The sequence below is a fragment of the Podarcis erhardii genome (genome assembly GCF_964252035.2).
Source record: "Podarcis erhardii genome assembly, chromosome: Z".
Lineage (NCBI taxonomy): Eukaryota > Metazoa > Chordata > Lepidosauria > Squamata > Lacertidae > Podarcis > Podarcis erhardii.
The window spans coordinates 7,551,763-7,576,621 of NC_138504.1; the positions used below are offsets into that span (position 1 = coordinate 7,551,763).

General features: G+C 41.0%; 1 long non-coding RNA gene and 1 pseudogene across 2 annotated transcripts in view; one reads left to right on the plus strand and one right to left on the minus strand.

Moving 5' to 3' along the window:
- Positions 1–298: 298 nt before the first annotated feature.
- LOC309334095 overlaps positions 299–24,859 on the minus strand; it is a 65,758-nt gene continuing 41,197 nt past the window's right edge. Inside the window, exons 2-3 of the long non-coding RNA XR_014152868.1 lie at positions 16,958–17,044; positions 299–1,787 (exon numbers count right to left, since the gene is read on the minus strand). This is a non-coding gene — a long non-coding RNA (uncharacterized lncRNA). The remainder of the gene's footprint in view (positions 1,788–16,957; positions 17,045–24,859) is intronic.
- LOC309333314 (high mobility group protein B2 pseudogene) lies at positions 5,482–6,464 on the plus strand (annotated as a pseudogene). The gene has a single exon. The product of its transcript is annotated as a high mobility group protein B2 pseudogene (transcript).

A 24,859-nucleotide genomic window follows, 5' to 3' on the forward strand; every position in this document is an offset into this window, starting at 1 on the left:
AGAAATTGAGTCCTAGTATGCTTGGCTGCTCCTTTCCGCTGTATAGGAAACTTCAGAAGAGCATGATCACTCGCGCCTGAAGCGTCTGTAACCCGAAGTATGACTGTACTACCCTATTCCCCCAGGGCTTCAGGCCTGCAAATGTTCCTGTAGGGAAGACTACCATTCTCCATTTTGTACACAATATATACCTGTCAATTTCACACACACATACACACACACCTTTTTCTCCCTCACTCCCCTTCCTGCTCTGTCTCACCGTTCTGTATAGGCTGTTCCATGGTATATCAGTTTCTCCTTCCATTATAATCTAATGAAAAACGTGGAGTTCATTCATTTGAATTACAGTTCATTTTCATAATTAGAAGTAATGAAACAAATGAAATTCATTTATTTAGACTAGCATTTAGAGGACAGCAAAATAATTTCATAAGACAATAATGTTTTCTTTCAAAAACATCTGCCATTAGGAGCCCTTGTTGTAACCTGTTAGCACTGAAGCCTATTGGAGGACTGGGGGGTATATTGTTGAACACTTATTGTGCACTGGAATGAAGGATTTGATTAAAAACCACTGACATTGATTGATAGATTTTCCCAAAACCTTAGCTGAAATGAGATTGACTATAAAGAATGGGCTTTTCAAAGCAGCTTGTGGTGTTTGTTTGAAAGCAACATTCCCCCCATATAAAAATCACCAATTAAATAAGTGTGTGAATGATGAACATAAAAAATGGCCCTGTTCAATCAGAACAAAAGCCCATCTAATCTAGCATCCTGTTTCACAGAATCACCATTTAGAAATCTTGTTGGAGGTGAGTCACAAGTTGAGAAGCCATGGGAGAAACTAGTAGCCAGGGTCAATGAACAAACAAAGCAGGATAGAGATGAAAGTTAGAACCTCCACAGTCAGAGGCTGTATAGGGTGGCGCTGTGGCCTAAACCACTGAGCCTCTTGGGCTTGCTGATCAGAAGGTCAGCGGTTTGAATCCCCATGATGGAGTGAGCTCCAGTTGCTCTGTCCCGGCTCCTGCCAATCTAGCAGTTCGAAAGCATGCCAGTGCAAGTAGATAAATAGGTACCACTGTGACAGGAAAGTAAACAGCATTTCTGTGCGCTCTGGTTTCCATCACGATGTTTCCATTGTGCCAGAAACGGTTTAGTCCTGCTGGCCACTTGACCCGGAAACCTGTCATTGGACAAATGCCAGCTCCCTGGGCCTGAAAGTGAGATGAGTGGCATAGTCGCCTTTGACTGGATGTAACCGTCCAGGAGTCCTTTACCCTTTTTTTTCTTTTTTCTTTTTTGCTTCCATATACCAGTTGCTGGAAACTGCAGGAGGGGAGAGCATTGCATTCATGTCCAGCTTGTAGGCTTCCCATGGGCCAAAATATCCCAAAGTTGGATTTTCTGTGTCACCTGCAGTAGCCTGCTGACCATTCAATGGCATCTTTACTCATGAATCTGGTGCAGCTGTGAGACAGGATAGCCATCTGCCCAGACTCTGTATTCAGTACTAGCCCTCCAGGTCTACACTGTACAGCATGTCGCTTTCTCCTCCCCCCTGAAGTTATTCAGGTGTCTTGAGTTATTTAGATGAATATGACGACCTTGTTCCTTTGTCTCCAAAGCTAATAAGGAAGGAAGTTTTGATTCTCTGACCCATGGAGGGAGATAAGAGGCACTCTTGATCTTCAAGCAGCTGCAGAATTTGGCTGTAGATTTCTATAAATATTTCAGTGAGGCATTGATCATTCTTGCCCTTTCCTCTTCTTTCCCTCACATACCTGGCCAGAAAAGAAAAGAAAATTACCTGGAGTGATTTAGTATGTGGTTCTCCACATCCGCATACATCCCTACTGAGAATTTGGGATCCATTTCATTAAATCATTCCTACATTTCATCCTGTATTTTTTTAAAAAAAATAATGCTTTTCATGATCACACAGAAAGTACAGTGAATTTTAAAATCTAATTCTAACATTTAAAACACAAAAGAAAAAGATATTCATTGATACAGATACAAAGGAATGAGAACAAAAAATCAGAGGTAGCCTTTATCCCAGAAGTTGCCAAAATGTTGCCTGTGAGTTCCCATTGCCCCCCAAATCCCCCAACAGTTATGGAATGACTAAAGTTGGGAAATGGACTTGCAGATAAAGCAAACATATAATGGGGGGGGGGACAATTTATAGCAATGATCAAAACAAATTTATCAAAAGGTGGTATACGTTTATAGAGTTCTGACAAAGCAGCAGTCAATATATCTCCTTATATATTTTTTCACATTAATTTAATATTAAATTCACCTTCCTCCTTCCACCTTCCACCTTCATTTCTTCCTTCTTTCTTATTAATACATGTTTCTATTCATATTTTCTATTATTATTTTTATATATTTATATTAACATGAATACAAACTATTAATAAAAAGAAAAGACTTGAGACTTTCCCCACCTCTACTGGAGATGCTGGAGATTGATCCTAGGACCTTCTGTATGCAGAACAATTGCTCTGCTACTGAGCTACACCCATTCTCTCTTGCAGCCTGAGGCAGAGCACCATATGGCACAAAATCCCCAGGACAGGTGCATTGTCAAAAGCCACACAAAACCAGCATGTGTCACTCCCTTCATTTCCTTTTTCACTCCAGATGGGAACAGTTTTCAAAATCCAAGAACTTCAAAATGATTACCGTCGTAACTCAGGAATGTTCTCAAAGTGCCCCAAGTTTCTAATTCTCTTAACTTTCCGGAAAGGCATTGCCAATCAGTGAAGGCAAAGTGGAACAGGCTGGGTCAGTAGACTGAGTCTGTTTAAGGCTGCATCTAAATCAACACTTTATTCAAAGAGGACTAAAATAAACTCAATTTTGTATTTAGTTACTGCAGTCATTTACAAATGCCTTTCAGTACACAAGCCCATTCTTCAGTGGCTTGCAAGTAATATCAGCATCCAATCAAAAAATCACAATGATCAACATCAAAAATAAGCAAATAAGGATCTTTCCACAGAACAGCTGGCAGGAGATAGGCATGTCGGGAGGTGATGGACCAGCTGGAACAAGTGCTAGGTTTTTTTCTGTATTTCCCACTCCTCTTTTAGAGGAGGACCATAAACCAGCACATTTTCTTCTTACCCAAAATGATATTTAATTCTATGGTTTCAGTGGTGATTTCTGAATTTACCTGGCCAAAACTGGAACTATTTGGACATTTTTCTGGAGTCTGTGCTTCAGGGAGCTTCTGCAATGATGAAAAAGGGTTCTCGCATTTCCCTTTCTCATTATGAAGACAGCAAATCACATCGATCAATTGCATTGATTTCCAGCTCCTCTCATCAGTGGAAAGGTAATGTCACATGGCTCAATTATTGGGCTAAATTTAGAAGGCTTTGTATTATATGCGGCTTATGAGCCTCCTAATCATACTACAGATATAAAAGCCAAGGCAGAGCAGGTCACCCATTAGCCTGCCAATGAAGAATCCAGTATAGGCATAGCCAGAAATTCTGGTAATTAGTACCATTTTTCTGTTGCATTTGAAACTGGTTTGCACTGTCAAGGTGGATGTTAACAGGTATAACTAGCATCACGGATGGGTTTTCAGGAGTGAGGTGGGAGGGGAAAGTCTGTACATCTTAGCCATTTGAGGTTATCCGAGCCTTCCTCTCCCTATATTTATTCTCAAAAGCTTTAGATGATATGCCTTCTTCCTGCTTTCAAACAGTGCTCAGAAAAGAAATGCTATTTGGAGTTCTCTCTCATATTGAATCCTGTATGTTCCTGGGGGCTTTCAAGGGGAAACCAGGTTAAAACACAGAAGGCTGCAATGAATTTCAGACCAGATTTCTTCTTCAATATGCTATTAGGCCTTTAAGCAGCCTCCAAAGACCGAGTGAATCAACTTAATGAAGCAAATCCAGAAATTGGGAACAAGCATTTGTGGAAACCCGGAGAAAAAATTACACACCAACCCCACATATATGGAGTTTCATGAAGGTACATCTACAGACACTTGAGGAATAAATGAACAGTTCTTCCAAAGTAGAAATTGAGACCCAGAAAGATTAGGATGTAAGAACTTAAGAAGAGCCTGTTGGATCAGGCTGATGGCCTTATATAGTCCAGCATCTTGTTCTCATAGTGGCTGAACAGATAGTTGCCTGTGGGAAACCTGCAAGCAGAACCCAAGTACAAGAGCACCCCCCCCCCATGGTTTCCAGCATCTGGTATTCAACAGCACTGCTGCCTCCAACTGTGGAAGAAGAACATAACCATCATAACTAGCAGCCACTGGTAGCCATATCTTCCCTGAATTTGTCTAATCCTCTTTTAAAGCCCTCCAAGTTGGGGATGAACTATGAAGTAGCCAAGTTTGCTTATGATACCAAATGGTTCAAGGCATTTAAAACAAAAAGTGATTGCAAGGAACTCCAAAAGGAACTCTTAAATTGGTAAATGGGCAATAAAATGGTGCATTCAATTCAAAGTATGTAAGTGTAAAGTGATGCACACTGGGGCAAAAACACCCTCAATTCCCATATATACTAATGGGACTGAACTGGTGGTGACTGGTGGTTCCACTGGTGCTGTAACAACCCCCCTCAGTGGGTTGTGGACTCTACTTGGAGGTTTTTAAGCAGAAGTTGGATGACCATTTGCCATGTATGATTTAGTTGAAATTTCTGCATTGCAGGGGGTTGAACTGAATGATTCTTGAGATCCCTTCCAACTCTAAGATTCTATAATTCTATAACCTGGAATGTGACCTTGGGGTCATAATGTCTGATGTATCATATGTTCTTTTATATTTTGTTGGAGGCCATTATTATTATTATTATTATTATTATTAATTGAAGATGTTGAACCATTGTGAGGCAGCTATGGAAAACTGTAAATTTTATGTTGGAGATCATTAGAAAAGGGGCTGGAAAGAAATTCCCCACTTCCCTCAATCCCTTAAAAAAAGGTGATCTGGAGGCAGTAGGTCTGAGGGCACTGTACATGCATATCATGGACTAGTTAGATGCAGAGGAATGTTGGGAGGAACCAGCTGGGGAACCTTGGAAGAAAGAAGTCTCAGAGCCCGAGGGTTGGTGATTGGACAATGATGCGTGGTCAGAGGGAGTAGAGAGAAAAGACTAGGAGGAGGAGGAGGTGCTGAAGAGGTAAGAGGATTTAGTGAGCTGGCAGAGTCTGGAGCAGAGAAAAAGACCAGAATCAGAGGCAGAAGCTGAAGGAGGAGCATGGGACAAAGGAGGCCAAGAGGCAGAAAATGAATCAGACTGGTGCAGAGTTGCAGGTGTCTCCCCCTCTTGCTGCAACAAGCTTCCCTCCCAGAACCAGAAGAGACATGAAAAGGGCAGATGAAAGGATGGCTTCACCCAGGTGAAATCTCCAACTGCTTGGAAAAAGCTCTGGAGAGGAGGGGTCTTAGACAGCTGTGGGGAGGCAGAGATTGTCAGTCTCAGTAACTGCTTCATGGGGGTCAGACCTACTGGGGATGAGCTGCTGTTCTCATTAGGCCTGCAACTCCAGCAAGTTTGTGCAGATCGTGTCTTTGCTAATGAAGAATTAACTGCAACCCATTCGACTGCAGTGAAGGAAGGTGATCCGTGCGCTTTACTTGACCCCCCTCTCGACATCGCCAATGGCCGCTGCTTCTCTTCCTCAGCTCCACCAGGTGAGGAGCTAAGTACCACAAACGTCTTTTCCCACCGATCAGGGACTGTTACCGCAGCCATTGGCAAAGGCGACCCGAAGAAGCCCCTGGGCAAGATGTCCTCATACACTTATTTCATGCAAACGTGCTGCAAGGAACATAAGAAGAAGCACCTGGACACTTCGGTCAACTTTTCCAACTTCTCCAAGAAATGTTCCGAGAAATGGAGGACAATGTCAGCAAAAGAAAAAGGCAAGTTTGAAAACATGGCAAAGGGTGACAAAGTTCATTATGATAGGGAGATGAAAAGTTACATTCCTCCTAAAGGGGAGGAGAAGAAGAAGGAGGAGGAGGAGGACCCCAATGCCCCCAAAAGACCACCATCTGCTTTCTTCCTGTTTTGTTCTGAGCATCACCCAAAGATAAAAAGCGACCACCCAGGTTTGTCTATTGGTGATACAGTAAAGAAACTAGGCGAAATGTGGTCTGAGCAAACAGCAAAAGACAAACAGCCCTTTGAGCAGAAGACAGTGCCAAGGGGAAGGGTGATGCAGGAAAGAAAGGTCCAGGTAGGCCAGCATGGCTCCAAGAAGAAAGTAGAACCTGAAGAAGATGATGAGGAAGAAGAAGAAGAAGAGGAGGAAGATGAGGAGGAAGATGAAGATGAAGAGTGGAGTTATAAAGCTGCTGTAAAGATTTTGTGCTCAAAAGTCAATGATTTTGCTAAGAATGTGAAGTCAAATGCAGTTCATTGTTAGCTTCAGTATAAAAACAGTACAGAATTGTGTATAGGTAATGTGATTGTTGGTAATGTGATTGTATTCTAATTTAAGCAGTAGATAATTTAAGCAGTTGGTAATGTGATTGTATTCTAATTTAAGCAGTAGATGAATGCCACTATTGTTAGATTTTTAAAAGCTGATATTGTCAAATGTTCAGTCATATTTAATGGTTCTTTGGATTCAATGACAGCTTGATTTTGAGCAAAGTTTAAAAAATGGTAGTAAAATTGGTAGTCAACCTTGTCTTGCATGCTATTGCATTGTATTACTTTTTTAAACAATTTTGAAAAAAAGAGAATTAACTGCAACTTGCACAGTGTCATTTACGTCCAGCTCGTTCCTGATAATGAACTTGATGTTGACATTGTTGAGGGCTGCCAATAGACCTCATGGGCCATGTGTGCCTGGGGGTCACGTGTTTGACCACCATGGCTTAGGGATATGGGCAATTGCTCCCCACTCTCAACTATATATAGCGATATGGTGTTCAGGTTCAGAGTTGTCAGCAATGAGGAGAAATGTTTTGGAAAGGGGAGAAGGGGGGATGGGGGGGAGGACATTATCGTCTTCCAGAGGATATCCCTGTTCATCTGACTGCGAATATATAACACTCACTTCCCTTGCCTGAAATAAGTACAACCATCTGGCTATTTCTGAAATTGAAGTTAACTACTGGTGACCCTGAAATCTTGGAGAAGAAAAATGATTCATAAAAAGTGGAAACTTGGAAACATGCACAGCAAGAATCAATCCACGCAGTGTTTATATTTATTTGAATGCACCATCTTTTCTTCACTCTCTGTCTTCTGACCGAATCCCTGCAGCCAAGATGTGACAGCTCAAGTCTTTCCCTGCCAGCCACCATTCAAAGGGGTGTCAGAAATCTAACTAGTCGAAATAGCTTTCCCTATAGAACAGCTGTTGCATGAGCTAAGGCACAACATTGTGCCGAATGCAGATTCTCCTGCTGCTTCACTGGCCGAAAAAATCCACGCAGCAAAGATCTTAATGTTATGTAGGTCACACATGCTTTTTTTTTTTTTAAAGGGATTTGCTCTCCTTTTGAAAAATAAAGGGATTGCTCCAATAAGAATCCAGCGTAATAAGGTATTTATTAGGTGTTCCTTGAGCTTCTAGATGTAAATAAAATAATAGAGATATTTGGGGGTCTAATTGGACTGGACATTTCATAATTGTACTGGAAAGAAAAACACAAAATTTTATGAAACATATTGAATATGCACAATTTATTGAGTATGGCTTCCGTCTGCCAGCAATGCACAAAACATTGTGGAATGATAGTTTCATCTGAATACTGTACATCCAGTGATCCTCAACTGAGATTGCCTCTGTTATATTTTTCCCTCTTTGTGATGGCTCTGCACTCTGCCTTTTTGTTGTTGTTGTTGATATAATTCTCTTTCTTTTCTTATTTTTACATCTAATTAATTTGTAACTGATGATCAATAAAACACAAATTAAAAAATAATAATAAAAGAAAAGACTCAAGGGTGCTAGGTCATGGGGAATGGTTCTAACTTATGGTAGTTGTAGTCCAACAACCCCCAGAAATCACCAGGCTGGGGGTAGCTGCCTTAAAGAATGACTCTAAGGAGTCTACTCATTGAAATATCCACAGAGCATACATAAGCGAAGAAAAATGGGGTTGGGTGAAAAAAAGCATTTATCCAGTTGTCTTTTTCCATCTCCACTCATGAATTTCTTAAAATGTTCTGGGTCTCTGAGCAACATTAGTCAATCCTACACTTCCCCTAGAAATGAAATGAAACCTAAAAGCTATACAGTTGGTTGCCAAAGCTTCCAGTAACTGTTATGGAGTTTACTTGTTTTTATAGTATGATATGTTTATTTTATTGTTTCTAAATGTGTTGCTAGTTGCTTGGAAGCCTTTGGGGCAAGTAACATGTTTAATAAAGTATTTATTAGTTATTATCATCATCATTTGCCTTCCAGGTGATAAACAATAAAAACAGAAGGGGAGAAAACAGTTAAAAATACAGCCAATAAATAAACAAAAACAATACATAATAGACACTCACAGCAAAGACTCATTTATTCAGCTCAGAAAACCTGTCGGAACAAAAATTTCTTCAACTGTTTCCAGTTGTGGGTCCCTGGCATGCCTCAACATAAATGCTGTTCCACAGAGCAGGGGCAGCCACACTAAAAGCCCTTCTCTGAGCTACTGCAGAGTGAGCTTCTAAGAGCTTGGGGACTTGCAGGAGACACCTTCCCACCATGGCCTACTAGGCAGCTAAGGGATAAACCAGGGATAACTTCACAAGCAAGTGGTAGTTTGTGCCATATGAAACCTAACTGCTGTGTTTTGAACTAGCTGCAGTCTCCAAGCCAACCCCAAGTATAGCTCCACTTAGGGCACATTGCAGTAATCTGTAAGGCTACCAATGGATGGACAATAGCAAACTAGCTATATATAAATTTTGCTATATATATATATAAAAGATACGATATTCAGATCTTATCCCATGTCCATCTACTCATTTTTGGTAGGCTTGGAGCCTAAGTGAGTTCCGTAGCAGCTCTCCCTAACTTTGTGCTCCCCTGATGCTCCCCTGATGCTCCGCATCATCCCAATGCACTGTCCATGTTGGGGAGGGCTTCTGGGAGTACAAAACTCCTATAGGGTACTGGGCTGAGAAAGGTTGTTCTGTAGCATACCAGAGATACACCATAACAAGCAGAGAGACTCAGAGAGAAATGCCATTTCATGACCCCGCACAGCTTTCAATTATTGGAGAGTGACAAGCTAATCAAAGCTCCAAGGAGAAGGCCTCAGAGCTATAAGGCTGGCCACTAGGAGATAACATCTGAATCGTTTTGAATGTCAGTTGTCTTTCTTAGGATGCAGTCTAGCAATTACACTTGAAAACAGGGAAGTTTATCCTGTTTCCAGCATCTGCTTCAATCTCCCACCTATCAGCTGGCCTTTCAGGCCATATCTGGCCCAAGCAGAGAGGAAGAGAGCAGCTGAAAGTAAACTCATATGGATTGTATTATTTCCAAAAAGCAACAAGCCAGACAGGTGCAGAACTTGAAGCACCTCCAGAAGTTGCTTGACTACAGTTACTAACTTACCTGACCATTGACCATGAACACTGGGACTGATAGATGTTGTAGTCTAACATTTGGAGGACCAGTTACCGCCTCCCACCTCTAGGTTAAGGTAAATAATGAAACATGCAGCTACCAGCAATTTACCCCCACTATATTACCCAATAAGAAGTTTGCAGAGTGCATGAAAGGATGTATTTTTTGATTTGGACTATTTGTTCTACCGACAAGGACCAAGTGCTGTTGTGGCAGGCACCATGGGAGTTTCTGAGGGGTCCCAAGATGAGCAATGCAGTAAGAATGACTCTGAAAGGAGAATGCAGAAATTGATGCCCCCATTGAAGCTGTGATTCCAATGCAGAAGCTTTGGTCAGATGAAGAAACTAAATTTCTCTCACCTACTGAACTGATAATGGATAGCTCAGTTAGAGCATGGTGCTGATTACTCCAAGGTTGAAGGTTTCCTACATTGCAAGGAGTTGGACTAGATGATCCTCAGGGTACCTTCCTTTTTTTTTTTTTAAATTTTTATTAAGTTTTGCATAAGTATATTTCACAAACATACAAAAGACAAAAGTAAATAAGACAAACATAAAAAAGAAAAAAGACATACAATACATACTACCCAAACAACACAACTTAACATTAATTTTACAACAACATTGATCGACTTCCCTTTATCTCGATTTCGGATAATGTTATCTTAGTTGTCTATCTGCTGTATCTATTCCAAAATGACATTTGTAACGTAGTAAGCGTTATTTCATGCCTACTGTGATTTTTTTTTTTTTTGATACATATATATTTCTGATTAACATTTTGATGTACCCCTTATCTCTATTTCCATATATGTTCTAAATTTATCCCATTCATTACTAAATTTTGTACGTTTTTGATTTCTTATTTTTTGTGTCAATTTTGCCAATTCTAAATAATCCAATAATTTAAATTGCCACTCCTTTAATGTTGGGATTTTTGGTGTTTTCCAGCACTGTGCTATGAGGGTTCTAGCGGCAGCTGTTGCGTATTGGAAAAAGGTCCTATCTTCTTCTTTGATATCCTTGCCAATTATCCCCAGCAGGAAGGCTTCAGGCTTTTTGACAAACGTATATTTGAGAATTTTTTTTAATTCATTATAAATAGATTCCCAAAATTTTTTGAGAATCTCGCACGTCCACCACATGTGGAAGAATTCGCCCTCCTTGTTCTTGCATTTCCAACACAATTTATCACCTATTCTATAAATTTTATGTAATTTTATCGGCGTTATGTACCATCTGTACATCATCTTGTACATGTTTTCTTTAAGTGTCGTGCATGCTGAATAATTCATATCTTTGCGCCATAAAGCTTCCCATTTATCAAATTCTATGTTATACCCTAGATCTACCGCCCACTTCACCATCACCTCCTTTACTTCCTCGTCCTTGGTGTCCCACTCAAGCAACTGGTTGTACATTTTTGATAGTAATTTTGTTTTACTTTCTATTATTTCAGTCTGGAATCTGGATTTTTTCTCACTTATTCCAATCTTTTTATCTTCCGTCCATATTGAATTTATTTGATGATATTGAATCCAACCAGTCAACTTATTTTTTATTTCTTCATATGGTCTAATCCTCCACCCGGATTCTGTTTTGGTTAGTAGGTCCTCATATGTCCACCGTTCCCCCTCAAGATTTGATTTTTTAATTGTTAAAATATCAATTGGTGATAGCCACCAGGGTGTTTTCTGCTCCAGCAATTTTTTATTCCTTTCCCAGACTTCCAGTAGTGGCCCTCTGAAGATATGGTTAGAAAAACCTTTATGGACCCTTCCCTTGTCTCGCCATAAATAGGCATGCCATCCAAATCTTAAATTGAACCCCTCTAGGTCTAACAACTCTTTATTTTTGATAACGATCCAATCTTTTACCCAACAAAGGCATGCGGCCTCATAATATAACCTCAGATTTGGAACCGCAAACCCCCCCCTATCTCTTAGATCTGTAAGCAATTTGAATTTAATTCTGGGTCTTTTCCCCCGCCAAATAAATTTGGATAGTAATCTGTGCCATTCTTTAAATATTGCAATTCCCCTAATTATTGGAATGTTCTGGAATAGGAAGAGTAATTTGGGTAGTAAACTCATTTTAATCGCCGCCATTCTGCCCATCCACGAAAGATGTAATCTGTTCCATGTATCTAAGTCCTTCGTTATTTCTTTCCATGTTTTCTTATAATTGTTTTCCATCAAATTTATATTTTTCATAGTTATCCAAATTCCAAGGTATTTAACTTTTTTGACTATTTTAATTCCAGTTTGTATCTCAAGCTCATTTTTGGTGTCTTCTTTCATATTTTTTGTCATTATTTTTGTTTTTTCCTTGTTCAGTTTAAATCCCGATAGTTTTCCAAATTCTTCCAGTAATTTTATAGCTTTACCGATGCTCTCCTTTGGTTCTTCCAGTGACAACATGAGATCGTCTGCATATGTTTTCAATTTGTATTCTTGCACGCCAATTTTTATGCCACGGATCTCTGGGGTATTCCTTATCTTATTTGTTATTGTCTCTAAAACCATAATAAACAACAGCGGTGATAGAGGGCACCCCTGTCGGGTACCTTTTGTTATTTCAAACTGTTCTGTCAGGTTATTATTTATTATTAATCTAGCTCTTTGTTGTGTATATATTGCTTTAACTCCTTCTAGGAATGTGCCCTCTATCCCTGTTTTTTCCAAGCATTTTATTAGGAAACCCCAAGAGACATTGTCGAAAGCCTTCTCGGCATCAACGAACAGTAAAGCAGCAGGAATTTCATTATGAACTTCTAGGTATTCAATAATATCTATTGTGTGTCTGATGTTGTCTTTTATTTGTCTATTAGGAAGAAAGCCGGCCTGATCACAATGAATAAGGTTAATTAAACATTTTTTAAGTCTGTGGGCCATTATGTCTGCAAAAATTTTGTAATCGTTATTCAATAGAGAAATCGGTCTGTAATTCTTAATGTTAAGTTTATCTGAATCTGGTTTCGGGATCAGCGTAATGTAGGCTTCTTTCCAGGATGTTGGCATTTTTCCTCCTCTTAATATCTCATTCATAACGTCACATAGCACTGGTGTTATGTATTCCTCTAAGACTTTGTAATATTTAGCTGATAACCCATCTGGACCTGGGGCTTTTCCAATTTTCATTCTTTTAATCGCTTCTCGAATTTCCTCTATTTTTATGGGTCTGTTTAAAGCGGTTCTTTCTTCTTCTGTTATTTTTTTAGGGCTATTTTCTTCTAGATATTTTATAATGTTCGTTAAATCTTCTTCTTCTCTTTTGTATAAGTTCTCATAAAATTTAAAAAAGTTCTTTTTTATTACAATAGGATCTTCCAGAACTTGCTCTTCTACTTTTATTTTGTTTATGATACTACTTTTTCTTCTTTTTCTCAGTTGCCACGCCAAAAGTTTTCCAATTTTATTTGCCGATTCGAAAAACTTTTGTTTCATTAACTTTATTCCCCATTCAACCTCTTGGCTTATTAATGTTGAATATTGTGTTTGAAGCATTTTGTATTGTTGCTTATGGCTGTCATCTTTTGGATTTTTTATCATATTTTTCTCACATTCTTTCAGTTGAAGGATTAACTCTTCTTTCTTCCTTTCCTTAGCCTTCTTTCTTTGAGAATTTTGTTGTATCAGGAGACCTCTTAACACTGCCTTACTAGCGTCCCATACTGTATCTATTCCAATCTCTTTAGTAATATTTAAGGCAAAATAATCTTTTATAGTGGTTTTTGCTTTTTCGATCACTTCTTCTTTTTCAAATAAGTAATCGTTCATTCTCCATCTGTATAAACCTTGGGTCTTCCATTTTAATTGTAGTGTTATTGGGCTGTGGTCCGATAAGGTTCTGGGTAAAATTTCACATCTCTCCGTTCTTGTTATTAATTCTCTCGAGATCCATATTTGATCCAGTCTGCTCCAGCTCTGGTGTGGTTCAGAGAAATGCGTAAATTGTTTCGTTGTGGGGTTTCTATATCTCCATATATCTATTAAGTCCAGATTTTCTTCCTCAGGGTACCTTCCAAACACTACAATTCTATTCTTATAAGACTATTCCTGCAATTGATGCTGTGTCCCACAGAGTATTCTCTTCTTAATTACTAAAGCAGTGCTGCTTGAATCAGCGACAAAGCTCTCTCTTGCTTTCCCCCCACCCCCTCTGAAATTAAGAACACAAGAAGAGCCTGCTGGATCAGGCCAATGGCCCATCTAGTCCAGCATCCTGTTCTCACAGTGATCAACCAAATGCCTATGGGAAATCAGCAACTAGATCCTAAGGACAAGTGCACTCACACCTCCTGTAGTTTCAAACAACTGGCATTCAGAAGCAAATTTCTTTCAACTGTGAAGGCCAGGGAGACAGCATTTTGACGGACAAAAACCAAGATAAAAAACACTTTGATTTACAAGTATGCTCTGTGACATTTTAGAACGACATATCTAATATCATTCTAATATTGTTAAACAGTTACAGATGGGTAGCCGTGTTGGTCTGCCATAGTCAAAACAAAATAAAAAAATTCCTTCCAGTAGCACCTTAAAGACCAACTAAGTTAGTTCTAGGTATGAGCTTTCGTGTGCATGCACACTTCTTCAGATACACTTCTTCAGATATCTGAAGAAGTGTGCATGCACACGAAAGCTCATACCTAGGACTAACTTAGTTGGTCTTTAAGGTGCTACTGGAAGGAATTTTTTTATATTGTTAAACAGGTCAGTGTAGATCCAGCCTAGATAGAGATGTCTGGAGGCCCATAGCATACCTCCTCAACTGTCCCAATCTGACCAGGACATCCCAGAATTATACAAGTCATCCCAGCTTCTTATTGGATCCCAGGATGTCCTGTTTTGGCTCCTGCAAGAGCACAGCCCCATAAGATGCCCTTTTTTTGGGGGGGGTGCTCTTGTGTAAGTCACCTGGCTCCTGTGAGAGCATGATCCCCCAAAACATGCATTTGGGGGCACTCTCATGTGAGTCACACGACTCATGCAGGAGCACGGATGCAAAAGATGCGCATCCCAGTTTTCCTCTGTGGTATGTTGGAGGGCATACCACATTTGTCCCTCAGGCCTGACATTCCTCACTGCTGCTGTTTTGCCTTGGGAAACATCTGACCCATACTGTGCTACTTGGGGAATTGTCCTATGAGTTGACCCACATCTGTTTGTTTCTTACATCAGCAGCTAACACTATATGACTGATAAATACATATATACATAAAATAAAATTTCACTCTCCAGGCCGACAGCAAGACCAAATGTTTCAAAGCTGTCATACAAATGTAAATGTGGTCTTCTAATCCATAATATATCAAGGGAGATAGGAAGTAGGGGGGAAAATCAGGGTCAGATTCTCACTATGATAAAAACCAATAAAAACATATCCTTTGGGCTTAGATGGACTGTGTAAGCCAGTTATACTGAAGACTGAATCTCACATCCATGGGTCAACACTCCCTTTGAGGTTGTTGGCAACGTGGTGTGTCAAACACCACACAACTGTAGTCTTCATATTTTATTTAAGCAACTTCAACATATTGATCCAGTAAGAAAAACAATAGTTCCTGGGGGTTTTTTGCAGTAGGAAGAACGAAAGAAAACACAAAAGTTCATAGCCTTTCACACCAGGAAAAAGAAGCAAACTATGCCTGCGGGATCTTGGTTTCTTGAGAAAATTCATAATGAAACACAACAAGCTGCCTTATACTGAGTCAGACCTTTGGTCCATCTAGATCAGTATTATGTACACCACAGTTTCCATCTGTGGTGTCCACTTGGGTCTCCATCTGTTTTTGAACTAAAACTCCCATCATCCCTAGCTAGCAGGACCAGTGGTCGGGGATGGTGGGAATTATTGCCCCAAAACAGCTGGAGACCCAAGTTTGGAAACCCTGGTTTACACTGACTAGCAGCAGCTGTACAGGGTTTTAGGCAGGATCTTATCCTAGCCCTACCTAGAGTTGTTGGGGATGGAAGATGGAACTTCCTGCATGCAATGCAGGTGCCCTACCACTGAGTGATAACCAACATATGAAAAGGAACAGAGACATCTATGTAAAGATGCTCTCATGAATATAATGGGTTTCCTAAATAATGCCTATATCAGGAGAAGAAACTTGGAAGACATAGGCTGCACTCCTGTACCCTGACCTGTTTGTAAGCTCTATTGAGCTCAACAGGACTTCCTTCTGAGTACACTGTAGTTCTGCATGTTGCCACCAATAACCCCCATGTTTTTTTTTTCGTTCTGCTGCATTTCACCCCCGTCCTAATTTCTGCAGTGAGCTGGGGGGAGGGGGCAGCATTTCTGTTTGGCCCAGCATACAACCAGGTTTACCACACTAGCTATTATAGATCACTCATTCCTCACAATGCACTTTTTAAGAAACATTTCCTTGGGATACAACCATTTTTTGCTTTTTTCAAAAGTTTTGAAATGTATTGTTGTAGCCCATGTGTGGGGACTGTCTGAGCTAAGAGCTGGCTGCATCCCTCCCCTTAATTTCATGCTGTCCTGAAGCATTTCCTAGCAGCTGTTCTCCAGTGGGGAGGGCTGGCAAAGTGGCCAAGCAGGTGGTCCTACAGCAAGGTGCTCCATGCACTTTTAACAGCAGCATCCAACCCTCCCTTCATCACCTGCTTGCTTTGGCAAATAATAACAACAGTCCTGGTAGAAGGAACTAGCACGTGTCTTCACCCACCTTTCCCTCCAGCAGGGGTAAAGAACCTGCAGCCTTCCAGATGTTGCTTGGACTCAACTCCCATCAGCCCTAACCAGCATGGTCAATCATCTGGAAAGATGGGAGTCGTAGCCCAATAACATCTAAAGGGCCACCAGCTCCCCATCCCTGCTTTCCAAGTGTAGTTGTCATGGTCATTTAAGCAGATCAGCATCAGAGTAGCAAGAGCTTCAGGATATGGCAACAATACACAGTAGTATCTTCTTAGGCTGTATATTTTCTCACACACAAATGCAATTTGTTGCCTAATGCAATTGGAGTAATTGGCTAATTGTTTGTGGCCTTCAGGTGAATTTTCTTGTGGGGTAATGGTCCTTGGTAGAAGAGGATATCATTTGCCTTAGCGAAAGTCTCCAACTCTACCACCACTGTTGGAGGCAGCATGGTTCCAAATACCAGTTGCTGGAAATTGCATGAGAAGAGGGTGTTGTTGCACTCGGGTCATGCTTGCAGTCTTCCCATAGACATCTGATTGGTCACTGTGAGTTTAGGATGCTGGATTAGATGGGCCACTGGCCTGATTGAGCAGGTTCTTCTTATGCTTATGCTCATCCTCATATAATGTAGTGTACACAAAGGAATATGCACACCCCACCTGTAGATAAAAATGGTGGCCTTGTTGAAATTCTTTCTTGCTTACCACAAATCTGTTATTCTTGGAGGACCTTCAGTGCTCACATACATCTCTGTTGCCTTTTTCTCTTCTTCCTTCACAAGGAATACAATTCTGAAAGGGATAGTAATTACCAAATATTCCATGAGATTGCAGGCATCATCGGTTTTCCCTTTGCCCCTTTGAAGCAGAGGACCAAACTGTCCCTTTGAAGCAGCAGACCAAAGGGAAGTGCATGGCAACTGAAGAGCAAACAATAGATGTGTCTACATGGAAGGAGGTTCTGAAGCATACAAATTGAGGCATTTTAATGTACCATGAATCAGAAAGCTAAGGTTGCTTTCTAGTCTCACATCTCTTTTGTAGCAAAAATCTCTTACTGTCTTGCATCCATTTGCAAAGCAGAGACAAAATCAAGCATGAGCAATGTGTTAAAGAAATCTCTTAATCTCTTTTGTGGCTTTATCTCCCCTTTGACCTATCAGAACTGAAGATGAAGATGAAAAAGAATGAAAGCATCTGCTAGAAGCTCCAGCAGTCACTAATACAAACAGTATATACTGTATGCTCAGGAAATTGTGCTAATTTAAAAAAAATAAATGGTTTTGGTTTTTTTGGTTTTTTACTATGTTATGGGTTTTTGTGTTTTTATATTGTAAACTGATGATCCTCTGATGAAGGGTGGTATAGAAATTGGATAGATGATATAGATAGATGACAGATAGATAGTGTCACCCACCAAACTACATCCATCTGGCCAGAGGTTTATCCCACCTCAGTATCACTTTGGGATAATTTTTCTTTGCGGTTCTGCAAGTTCATCTTCTCACTCCCACACTTCATATTTAGCTCTGTCCAAATATAGTTCACAGGTTTTGCTCCAAGTTGGCCTTGCAGTGCCCCCGACCCAATCTCCTTATAGCACCCATATGGTATTGCATTTGGGCTGTCATGAAAGAACACCCAGAGGGGTATGGCAGTGTCCTTCCCAGCCCACTTCCTTCCCACAAAACGTGTTCTCCCTAGCAGAGAGCACGTGTTGCGGTGGGGGATACAAGCCACCCCATTGTTGCTGGGCGGATTTATGGAGGGACCCAGGCAGTGAATTGGTTAATTGGGACGCTGGGGAGAACTGCTTGTTGCCAATTTTGAAGGAGGGGTCAGAGGTTTTAAATACTGGTCGCCCAACTTTGAGCGTTCTCTTGGCTACTTGCACTGGATCACCCGCCCACCCTCCCTGTATTGGGGGGGGGGTGTTCACTTGACCTTGCTATGCCTGTCATGGGGTCGTCTGCTTTGAGGCAGGGGCCTGCTAGGAATTTGTCCATTTGGCTGATTGGCTGGTGCCATTTGGTTTTACCTACTGTGTAGCAAATCGTCACAACTTGTAAGGTTGGCGGTTAGGCATTGGTTCAAATTGGTTGGTGGAGGGGTAAGTGCCTACCCCTCCAATGGTGTGTGGAAAGGGAATTCCGTTAAAGGAATCCAGGGGCTTGCCATTCTTATCGTCCTTGTCCCTGGCATCGGACTTGGGCCGTGCAAGCCACCAGGAGCATGAGGGGAGAAGTGAGGGACTGAGGCCCAGCTTCATTTTTCTCCCCAAAATTTGTTTCCCACACTGGCTTTCGCTGGGATCCAGAAGTCAGTTCTGTCCCCTGGGCAAGGACAGATAGTCTGAACCAATGCCTAAGCAACCACTCACTTGGATTGTATTTAAATAAAGTTGTGGCCAAAATCGTGCCAAAAACCCAAACCAAAATTGATGTGTGATGTGTGAGTTATTGGGGGGTGGTTTGGGGACCTCAACACGCAACAACCTGCAGGAGTCAAGTACAGCAGTCAGACTCATGTCCGTCCGTGGCTCCTTCTTCACATATATTCATTACAGTTCTATATATGGAGAGATTCCGCATGGTGAGCTCCACCAATTAACTAAGAGAACTAATATTTCATGGCAACAATACATAAATATCACATAGATGATTAAAAAGTCATGCTTTGTCTGTCCTTGCATTACTGTTACTACCAGCATAATACCCACTCCAGTTCCAACAACCTCCAGTTCACTTTATAGATCTTGTGCGGCCAGTTTCCTTCAATCGAATTTTCACTGTAATGCTTCTTCAACATTATTGTCAACTTAACAACTTCCATCTGTCCCTATTTCTTGTTTGGTTTGTGCGTATCTTCCTAATCCCTTGCAAAGGGTGTATGTGTGTGTGTGCCCCAATGTCTCCTGAAAAGTGTTATAAAAGTGCTTCAATCATACTGTGAATATAGCCTCTGTCTAGGAATATGCTTGCACATATGTATATCTATTATTTACTGCCCTCCCAGCGTAATTTCCATGGAGGGGAGAAGATTCAATGGCATGTTAGGGAAGGCCTCTGTGGGCACATGCACACCTGCTCACCATATGTTTGTGACACTGTGGGGAAAGCCTATCTCGGATGTTTAGTTCTCATTCATTCAAGTTCCTTTGTGTCTGGGGCAACATCTCTCATGGGCACCAGCTCATGGGAGCCAAGATCTTTTGCTACCCCCCTATTTTTTGGGGTGAGGACCAGGGGCCCCTCAATGCTCAAAAAGCATGGAGGTGAAATGCAGATCCGAGCATGGCATGCCTCCAGTGGCCAGCTCCTCCTCCTGCCACAGAGGAGAAGGGGGGTTGAAGCAACCTCCCACTGGTGACAGCACCAGTTGGAGGCAGAGAAGCAGCTGGCCATTAGGCCGCACAGCCGTCATGTTGAGCTCCTCCCCCAGCTCCTCCTAATGTCCTGTTGTCATGTGCACAATGCCCCCCCCCACTTTCCCTCACAAGCTGGCACCTCTGACATCTATGCTATATATTTAAAGCACTATAATACCACTATTACAGTCATGGCTTCCCCTGAAGAATTATGGTAATTGTAGTTTGTTACAGGTACTGAACATTGTTAGGAAGCCCCCTGTTCTCTACCCATAGCTACAATTCCCAGATCAGTGCATTAAATGTATGGTACAGTATAAAGCTGCTTCTTACAGTGGCGTAGCGTGGGGGGGTGCAGGGGGGGCCGGCCGCACTGGGCGCAACATCTGGGGTTAGGGCAAATCCACGGGTTAGGGGGCGCAAATCCACGGGTTAGGGGGCGCAAATTACTTGCCTTGCCCCGGGTGCTGACAACCCACGCTACGCCACTGGCTTCTTATCTTCCTAAACTTTAGAACAAGATTTCATCCCTCACATGCATATTTATGCAGATTTAATCATCTAATTATTTAGATAACATTTCTTTGATTAATTAACTTGGATGTTGTTGTTAGTGCTGGAATGTTTTTATTGAAATTCACTAAAGCTCCATATCTTATAGGTACAAGCATAAAATAAGGCTGTTACAATCAAAGAAAAAGAAAAAAGAAAACACAAGAAGAATATACCTGCAATCCCAAAATATGATGTTAAAAGTATCAGCAAAAGATTCCTGCATTGCAAGGGGTTGGACTAGATTACCCTCATGGTCCCTTCCAACTCTACAATTCTACAATTCTATGGTTCTATGATTAGTTACTGTTCTTGAGAGAGCAGAGAATGCCATGCTGCTGCTGTTCTTGTTGCTGTTCTTCTTGTTACCTGCCCTTCCCCAGGGTAACAGGGTAACAGCAATTTAAAAATCAATATTAAAAACAGTCAATGCATCTCATGGTCGCAAGAATAGGGTTGTCGTAAAACACACACCTCAGGTGTCGAAGGCCAAGGTCACATAGAAACAGCCAACAGAGGCTGTGAGCTATCTTGCTGTGAAATTGTACATATGTTTTATTCAAAAACAAGTCCCTCTAAGCTAAATAGGGCTTTATCCTGATAAGTCAGGGTTGGGCCTGCAGCCTTAAAATCCTGTGCACTTCTACTCTGAAGGAAGCTCTCACTGAATTCAATGGGAGTTATTTCCTGGTAAGTGTGTAGAAAAAACCCCCAGCTTGACTGTGTCAGAATGGCAATAGTAAACTGCTGTTGTGCACCAACTCCACCTTTAGGGACAAGGACCCTTACAAAGACAAACTGCATTTGAACAGCTGCCCCCTCTTCTCCTTTGGGTGGTATCTGTTTCCTTTTTCGTACAATTCTTTACAAATATGGAGACATCCATATGGAGATATGGAGGAAAAGAAGAAGTAGAAATGCTGCACAACAGGGCTACATACTATGGGCTATCTGTGTGTGCAGCACCTTCTGTCCACATGAAATGGGACAGAAGACAATAAGTGTGCTGCACACAGCAAATGTGATTTCTTTTCAGCTGTTGTCAGTGACTAGCTGCCCAATAGCATTCCAGAAATTAGATTGCTCCTCACCTCAAGTCATTACCGAGTAATTAAATATAACATCAAACAAGAGCCTCCTTTGTCCTAGATATTAAAAAATAAAATGAAGGCGAGGGAGGTGAAGAGCAGCCCTACATTAGCCCAGGATTAGAAGCCCCTGCGAATCTCAGCACGGTAATCTAACAGAGCTGATAATAGAAGGAAAGAGATAACAGAAAGAAGAATGAAACAGCAGGAAGGAGAAAAAAATCACTGGTGGAAACCGGCAATTCTGGAATTGTTATTGAAGTGATACAAGGGAAAGACATTTCATGAAATGTTATGTCCTGGTTCTAAAAGCTGGAAGCAAGCTGGGAATCAGGAGGAGGGGTGGTGTGTGCAGATTGCAAGTTTTGGTTTGGACCCCTATCTGGTTCTTTTGTAAGACGGCCTGATTTGCCTCAGCCCAATTTGGAGGTTGTACAATTCACTTCTGGGGTCTGAGCTCTCTTTGTTCTCCCACATGTACAATCCCTATTCTCCCCACTCACCCACTGATTTAATGGGGGGAGTGAGATCCTATACCTTTAAAGCTTTTTTTTTGGAGGGGGGAGTTTATTTGGGGTTTTTTGTCGTTTAATAAGTTTTATGTGTAGGAATTCTCCAAGCATAACAATGCACGTGCATTGCCTGAGGTCCATGTACAAATTGTAGGTCCATATCGTTATGCTACAGACATGGGATTATAGAGACAGCCCATTTCAACATTTGCATGAGAAACACACCCTGAGGTGGCAATTGCAATTCTACAGGATAGTTTCAAGGGACTGTGAGAAATGTCACTCTCTCTGTTCCTTCAGTCACAAATAGTAGTTGTGAAACGTACCTCAGTTCTTCTGCCAACTAATGATAATAGTTTTGCATACAGAAAGGTATGGCATGCTATCACTTCATTGTCCGCAACCCACTTCCAGGGCTTATATCTAAATGAATTAAATGAAGCTAAGGGGTATATGTCACCCATCTGTTCACTGGGTTGGATCCAAGCTTCCCATCATGCTTAAAGTAGATACATTGTTGCTAAAGTGAGTTCAATTGTTCTGCTCTATGCATGATAAAATCTGGTTCCAAACCATTATGTGTGAGGTGATGCTTGGTGACATGAAAAATTTACCTGTGCAATTACTGGAATTTCACTTGTGCAAGTCAGCACTGGGTATTAACAGGAAGAGCATACTTATGCAAATCAGTCCAAAGTGACCCCCCTGCAAGTAGCAAGCCTCAGAGAATGGAAGCAATGGATAAGAAACCAATAAACCTAACCAAGGCCAAATTCTTACATCTAGTTAACTTCCAGCACTCTGGGAAACATTCCACAGCAAAAGGAGTCTATTGCCAGAAAGATTAATGAGCATTTCCACAAGGAAGCTTGTAATTTTAAACTTGTTATATAATTACAGGTAATGCTAGGGTCAGTTCCTTCCATGCTTTTATTCAAGGAGATAGGTAGGCAGAAAAGTTACTCGGGGGTCAGTTGGAAAGAGAGGGGGATGCAATGCAAGGAATGACAGACAAGCTGTAGCAAAAACAAAAATGGACCACATGATGGTTATTATAAAGAATGATGCCTTTAAGAATAAAGCCCTCAAGGAATGGGAAAAACAGTGGGAAGATTTTAAAATGCACACCGAACTGGTCTCCATACATATAATTTGTTGGAGTGCTTTCAGCTTCACCTAGCAAGGCCCCTAGATTTGCTCCTGGCAAAAAAATAATTAGTGGAGTGAGTTCTGTTGTCTCCTCTCATTAGCCAAGTGGGAACACTTTAGCACTTCCTACTTAGCTCTTGTTTCATAAGCAGGTGGCAACAAACAAAGGGCTAATGAGAAGAAAACGCTAAGGCTGATTCTCCTGGTAACTTTTTTTTTGGGGGGGGGGAGTATTGTTATTTATCCAAAAGTAAATATGTAATAATGTTTATGCTCAGTAGAAGAGATTATTCTAGTGATAACTGAAAACAAAGTGAGCATTTTGCTAGACTACCAGCAGCCTAGAAGTCAGATGATGTGACTGTTTCTTTGCAAGGCAGAACAATTTTATTTTAGCATGAAGTCCCAGTGTGTACCCATTGGTTGGACTTGCAGAGAGATAGGCCAAAGCAGAAGGTCCCAGGTGCAATCCTGGACATCTCCAGATAGGATTAGGAATGCCCCCTGTCTGAAACCCTGGAGAGTCACTCCAAGCCAGGGTAGACAATGCTGATCCAGATAGACTTATGGTCCGAATCAGGATAAGGCAATATAGTGGTACCTCGGGTTACATACGCTTCAGGTTACATACGCTTCAGGTTACAGACCCTGCTAACCCAGAAATAGTGCTTCAGGTTAAGAAATTTGCTTCAGGATAAGAACAGAAATCATGCTCCGGCGGTGTGGTGGCAGCAGGAGGCCCCATTAGCTATAGTGGTGCTTCAGGTTAAGAACAGTTTCAGGTTAAGAACAGACCTCCAGAACGAATTACCGTAAGTACTTAACCCGAGGTACCACTGTATCCTATGTTCCTTTATATAGTAGGCATTTCACTTTGTGTGCCTTTGCCATGTTGGGTTTCTGGTGAAGTATTTCATCCTGTTCTGCAGGGGGTGTGGACTCTCTCAAACACACACTCTCCCTTTTGGTTTTCTACAATCAAGTGTGATGTCATTTTCATGAAATGATAGATTATAGATAGATGACAGATAGATATGGGGAGGAATTTGTTAAGTGAACTTTGCACAGTAGACTGGTCCAATTCATCACTCTTGTACTTGCTTACAAACCATAATGCAACTCCCAATTGGATTTTGCAGCATTTCTCTGGGAACTGGGAACTTTAAGCATGTGAAAAGAGTGCACAAAAATATCAATTTTATAAAAGATGCATGCAAAATGTGTGTTTTACTGTTGAATGCATTTTTTTAAAATAATTTTTTATTAATTTTCCAATTTTTAACACTAAACAACAACAACACACAAACATCAACAAAAACGAACACACACAAAAAATATCATTTCTTAACCTCATTTTCATATGCCTCCTTTCTCGGACTTCCCCATACCTCACCCTTTTTGCATCCTTATTTTACAGTTTTTCAACAACCCTTTTTGCCAATTAAATTTAAACTCATTGTCATTCTCAATTTCACCTTAAATCATCAAACAGTTTTAGCTGCAATTCTGCACCTTCCTTCCCCTTGACATTTTATCACTCCTCTATTTTACAACAGTTCTTAAGATATAGTTTAAACTTTTTCCAATCTTCCTCTTTGCATTGGGCAGCATTGAAAAGTGTGCGTTTTACATCAAAAGTCCAAATCTTACATAAGAAGTGCATACAAAATGTACACAAAGAGGTGGAACAGTATACAATGGTAAGGAATGAGATATAGTGGGACAGAACAGAAAGCAACAATCCAATGGCTGAGTGCCAGAGGGAGCAAACAGGGATGGAATAAGTTGCTCAACCCATCCCAACTTGTAATAAAGGAATTTAAACCTCTAAACCTTGTGAGTATGAAATGGAGAGTCTATTATAGTGCCTGTAAAAGAAAAATAAGATGTTGGCTCTGTCTGGCCATCGGCCAAGGATTTTGCCTTGCACTAAACCTCC